Here is a 6,233-nt window from a genome sequence, read left to right as displayed (position 1 = left end):
GGGCTGGTGAACGCCAGATCCCTGGCAAATACGACTTACATCCTTTGGGATTTCTTCACCTCCCAGAAGCTGGATTTCCTCTGCCTAATGGAGATGTGGGCGGCTCCTGGGGATCACAGCGTGTTTGCGGAGCTCCTACCCGCTGGATGCTCATACCTGAGTTCTCCGAGGACCTCCGGTCGTGGAGTCGAAGCGACTTTGTTCGAGGTGGGTCTGTCGCAGTCGGTGATGTGCGCGGTCATTTACAGACCGCCCAAATATAACAGACTTTCTGAATGACTTTTCTAATTTCCTGGTGGAACACATGCCACAATGTGATTCTGTCTTGATTGTGGGGGACTTGAACATCCACTTGTGGTGTCCTGACAAAGCTCTGGTTAAAGAGTTTTTATCCATCATTGACTCTTTCAACTGGAACTTAAAGACGTGGACGACCGGCGCTTAAAGACACTTCCTCCACGGCGTGGTCCACATGAACCGCGGTTCAATCACAAAAACCGAGTGGTGGATGTTAGCATCATTTTTCAAGCCGAACTTTTTTAGAATGTCATTCAAACGACTCAAAATAACATCCGATTGTCTATTTGACCAACTGAGGTCAGGAAAGCTGTATGGATGTCAGTGAAATACATCATCTGCTCATTTTGAGTGTCTTTCTAGCTACAGCAGCACCGCGGCACAGAACAAGCAGGAGTCCAGGAATACGAGTTGATCTCAGAGGATCAGTCAATGAGCGTTTAGATCCCACCCACTTTCAGTGATTGACAGACAGTCATTATGCTGAAAAAAGCTCATTATGAAATAAATAAGTCATCCTGAAAAACAGCAATGTGAAATAAAAAAAACTACTTTGAAAAATAGGCATTTTTGTGGAGTTTCTGGGAGAAAAAAGCATGATTATAATAATATTCAACATGATAAAAAATATTTCTTAAAATAAATATTTGTTATTGTTTAACGTAAGCATGACATTTATTTAATACATTTAAATTTTGTGTGCAGATTTTTCACAATTTCATGATCTTTTTTATTGAAAATATTTTTATTGGTGTATTGTTTGATTGAATCCGGTCATATTTATTGATTTAATTATGAACAGTTTGGGCTTCCGTAGCAGAGAGAGAACCTTCAGCAGCTGGAGACCTTCTACCGCTCTAGCATAGAGCATATGCCACAACGGTAGAGGATGAAGCAGAAAAAAACATTGGCAGATTATTGTCTTCTCTGCCTGAAATCTGTCACACCCGCTGCCTAAATAAAGCTCATAGCATTGCAGAAGACAGATTTCACCCCGGACACTCCTGCTTTAAGGCAAACTTGTCACCAACCTGTAACTGCTGGACCAATGTTGGCTTCAACGACACTTCAACACACGGTGGGAACCGAACCCGTGATCCTCTGATCAGAGGTCGACCGCTCCACCTCTGCACCACATGGCTCATGGGATTGAATTTTACCTCCAGATTTGAGTGTGTGAACAGGCCCCGCCCCTTTTAACTAACAATTACACCGCAATGATGAAAAGCCATCCAACAAATAAAAAGTTTCCAAACATAACCAATATAAATAGAGCTCAGTCTTAAATTCATAAGGGAGTTTATACAAATGTACTCCTGGTATGTATCAATAACTCCCGGTGATAACAATAAAACATGTTTAACTCCAGAGGTTTCAGCTCGGATCTGTGGGCTCAGCTGCTGGAAAAGTTAGAAGATAAAGTTTGTAGATTTCCATCGCCGTCAGCGTGGCGAGCTCACACACGTGGACTTTATGTACTCATGCACGTTTTTTTACTGGAATTTTGTAAAATATTAATAAATGAGTCATTGGGATCAAGTTGATCAAAACAACATGACAAACAAATTAGAATGTGGGCGTGGTCAAGAGAACCTCCATTACCAAAGAAATCGGAAAATGTCCCTTTGCAGATTCTCCTGAAAGCAGCATAGACGAGTCCGTCCCCCCTGACAACCTAAACATGAAATGGTTGCTATGGAGACCAAACCTACCGAATAGCTGCCATTTTGAAAAATGTATTGGTTTTTCTCATGAAGGGGGGGGGGGGCAGCAGCTCAGCCAGTGAGGGCGGGTCAAAAGGTCGTGGCGAGGGTGAGGACTGTTGGTCAAACAATGCGGCTTTAATTGGCTTTAAAAGTTAAGAATTTTCTTTGATGAACGGTCAAATGAGGATTCATCAAAACACAAATGTCACGTTCAGCTTCTGCTAAAGCCGCTGCTACCGCTGCTACCGCTGCTACCGCCGCTACCGCTGCTACCGCCGCTACCGCCGCTACCGCCGCTACCGCCACTACCGCCACTACTGCCCCTACCTCCTTCACCGGTCAGAGCACCAGCTGGACGCCACCGCTCTCCACCAGCGGTCAGTGTCCAGGACGACCTTGGAGGACGAAAGCCCATTTGTCCCAGAGCAGCTCGGGACGCCGACACCAGGTGAGAGGTCCGGTTCGGCGCGGCGGGCTGACCATGCGTGACGCTCCGGCTGCTCAGGACGCCAGCAGGAGGATAATTGGACAAAGTCGTCATGCAGATCTCACCTGGCCGCTGAGCGCTCGCCGGGATCTGTGCATCCATGCAGATGACAGTTTGAGCTCCACTCTGCATAACTGAAGGAGAACGAGGAGCCGCCGGAGAATGGGCCAGAAATGAGGAAGGTGACAGAATGTGAAGGAAAACGGCAAAAACAGACGGCGGTGGGGAGGGAAAGACGCAAAAAAAGCAGGCGTCCCGATGTCTGCGTGTGACAGGCAGAACAGAAGAGGAAACCATGAATAAGATATGCAACAAATGAAAAGGAATAATTAGGCAATCATGGGAAACGGGTGATTGGAGATGATTGTTTGGTGAACCATGAAGGAAGATGAGAGGCGAGCGCAGAAAGGAAATGTTTGTGATGATCAGACGGAGCTGGCGGCGCCGGCGCGTCCACAAAAGAGACTGATTCTCAGAGAAACTCTTACCAACTTCAGCTCCGTGGAGGCGGGAGTCTGCAGCAGCAACACCTGCTCCGGAGGGGGCGTTCCCTACAGCTCTTTCAGAGGGGGGGTCAGGTGAAGACACCTGTCATGTGAAGTGTTCTCCAGCTTTCTGAGATCATGCCGTGACCTCCAGCTGGAGCTCCGGTAACTCTGACGTCCTGAGGTCAGAGGAGACCACTGAAGGTTTCTGCTGAGAGCTGCTTTCACTGCAGCAAACGCAGATGAGCGTGCAGGCGCACGTTCAGACGCATGTGCAGACGATACACACGGAGATGCAGCTTCTGCGCAGCCAAACGTTAGGCAGAATAAATGCTGAGTTTTCCCACATTTTACTGCATTTTTAACTTCACTGCCTCTGTAGGGATTTCCTGATGTGATCTATAAATCATTGAATATAACTGTTGGTTCAGTGTGAATGTCAAAGGAAAATTATTCCAAATATTTGGAAAATATAGTCATTTGGCCACGCCCACATGGCTGTGTCGTAAGAAGAGCGATTAGGAGAATATGGCCGACTCTATTCAAGCAGTTCCTCCATCGATCATTCACCCATCATCCATCCATCCATCATCCATCCATCATCCATCCATCATCCATCCATCCATCATCCATCCATCCATCCTCCATCCATCCTCCATCCATCATCCATCCATCATCCATCATCCATCCATCCATCATCCATCCATCCATCCATCCATCCATCATCCATCCATCCATCCATCATCCATCATCCATCCATCATCCATCCATCCATCCATCATCCATCATCCATCCATCCCTCTATCCATCCCTCGGTCCTGCCTCCTCTAGAGTTAATCCCAGTCCAGGTGAGACCTCTCCTCTCTCCTGGATCTCCTCTTTGTTGGCGTTCTCCTGACTCTCGTCCTCAGTGAGGCATTCTAAAGTTTTAGGAAGTTTTCCTTCTTTCCAGACATAACAGGTTTTAATTGAAGCTAATCTCAGAGAAGCGTCTGCTGGCTTTGAGGTCCTGTGGTTTCATGCGGTCTCAGATCTCTCCCTCTGATTGAGCGTTTTCATGCATCAGAGTTTCGGAGTGTCACAGAGCGGTTTTCAGGGTGAAGCTCAGCAACCGTGTCACAGAGAGATCAGGATTCAGGCTTTGATCTCCCAGGATGAGAGCGGCGCTGTGATGGTGGCTGTGCAGGAACGACCCGCAACGTCTCCTGATGGATTTCCAATGATCCTTTTCTTGTTTGGAAATGTTCTCATCTCTGTTTCATCTCTGCTGACAGGAGTGAGGATGAGGAGAAGTCTTCATCTGCAGTGTGGGCGGAGCCTGTGAGGTCACTGACCTGAAAGTAAGAGAGGATCTTTCCAGGATGGGATCTCTTCTGTGATCCGCAGAAACTACAGTCTGTGTGTCTGCGCAGAGGCAGACAGACATGCAGGGGAGGAGCTCTGCACACTGCTGCAGGAGAACACAAACCAAACACACAAACAAATAAACAAACAAATAAACTAGCAAAATTGTGTGTTTGTTTTGTATTTTTATGTATTTGTCTGTAACCGTATGTATTTTTTTCTCTTTGTGTGTTTAGATGTTAGTGTTTGCTTGTATGTGCGTGTTTATGTTGATTGTGTTTGTGTATCTTTGTGTTTTTGTGCACATTTTTTTGTTTTTGAGTGTGTGATCATTTATTTTTGCGTGTGTGTGACTGTGAGTTTGCTTGTATTTGTGTGCCTGTTCTGGCATGCGAAGATCTTTGTGTATGTGATTTTTTGTGTGCATATTCATGCATTAGTGTGCACATGTGTGTTTGCTTTTGTGTGTGTTTCTACGTGTTTGTATGTGAGTGTTTCCCTGTTTTTGCCTTTGTGTCTTTGTGTGTTAAAGGATGTGTTTTTTCATGTGTGCGTTTGTGTGTTGTGTTAAAAGTGCTGACTCAGCACTCTCTGAGCGGTGACTGGGTCAGAGATGGACAGTGTGTATATGTATATTTGTGTGTGTGTGTTTATTTGTATATTTGTGTGTGTGTTTTTTTGTATATTTGTGTGTATTTGTATATTTGTGTGTATTTGTATATTTGTGTGTCCACCAGTGTCGTTCATCCTCCTCCCTCTGCGTACGCAGCAGTCGGAGCTGCAGGTTTGAATCCGTGGTGACCGATGAGGCGCCGGCCGCTGCACACATGCTGGCAGTAATTAGGTCCAGAGGACGTGAGTGTGAGTCGGTGAGTCGGGTCGGTGAGCCGGTCCTCGACCCAAACCCGTTTCCAACATTTAAACGCGTCAGAGAACGCTGAGAGTGAGAGCTGATCGATGCTGGAGCTGCAGCGTTTCCCGCCAGACGCTTCAGAAACGCCGTCAGGCTGTGAGGTAGAGCTACAGCAGCTAGATCTGCTCTCCTCAGAACCAGAACTTCTAATCTCTGAGGTTCTACAGCAGAATGAAGAACTTTTCTTTTTTTGTTCATTCTTGATTCTGTAGTTAAACGGATGAGACATAAATCAAATCAGGTCTTTGTATTCCGTTCTCCTGGTGGTTGTTCTGCTGTCGTTCTAAATGAAGTCGACTAAACTGGGATCAAAATGAAACCGGATCAGATGTTTGAATCTGATCCGGTTATTCCTGGAGCCAGCAGCTGCCAGCATCAGATGTCTTCTTCTCATACATTTCCACTCCTGATTGATTTCACTTCGGCTTCCTGTCGATGCTCTTCCTGCTCCTCATTCATCACATTTCGGATATTAAATCTTCCTCTGCGGTTTGACGCTCTTTCCGTCAAATCCATTTAGAGGCTCGGCTTCAGCGTCTGACCGTCTGAGTCCAGACTCGAACTCTGGTTTCCTCTGGAGAAACTCGACACTCGAGTCTGAAATTCACCTCTGAAAACGATCACTGCTCCGTGTTTGTGACACCTCCTGGTCTTCCTCTCCTCCTCTTCCTCTAATCATCTTCCTCTCCTCCTCTTCCTCTAATCATCTTCCTCTCCTGGTCTTCCTCTAATCATCTTCCTCTCCTCATCATCCTCTCCTCCTCCTCTTCCTCTCCTCATCATCTTCTCCTCCTCTTCCTCTTCTCATCCTCCTCTCCTCGTCCTTCAGACCTCCTCCTTTCCTCCTCTCATCCTCGTTTCTGATTGGTTGCTCAGAGTTTCATCAGCATCTCCAGACGTGTTTCTGAAACTCTCAGATGGAAGTTCATCAAAGCAAAGTGAGAACAGAAACTTCCTTTGAATCATCAGAACAGCTACATTAGACTCCTCCCCTTTACGTC

This window comes from Oryzias melastigma, linkage group LG10 (genome assembly GCF_002922805.2).
Source record: "Oryzias melastigma strain HK-1 linkage group LG10, ASM292280v2, whole genome shotgun sequence".
Taxonomy (NCBI): Eukaryota; Metazoa; Chordata; class Actinopteri; order Beloniformes; family Adrianichthyidae; genus Oryzias; species Oryzias melastigma.
Note: the sequence above shows the minus strand (reverse complement) of the source record.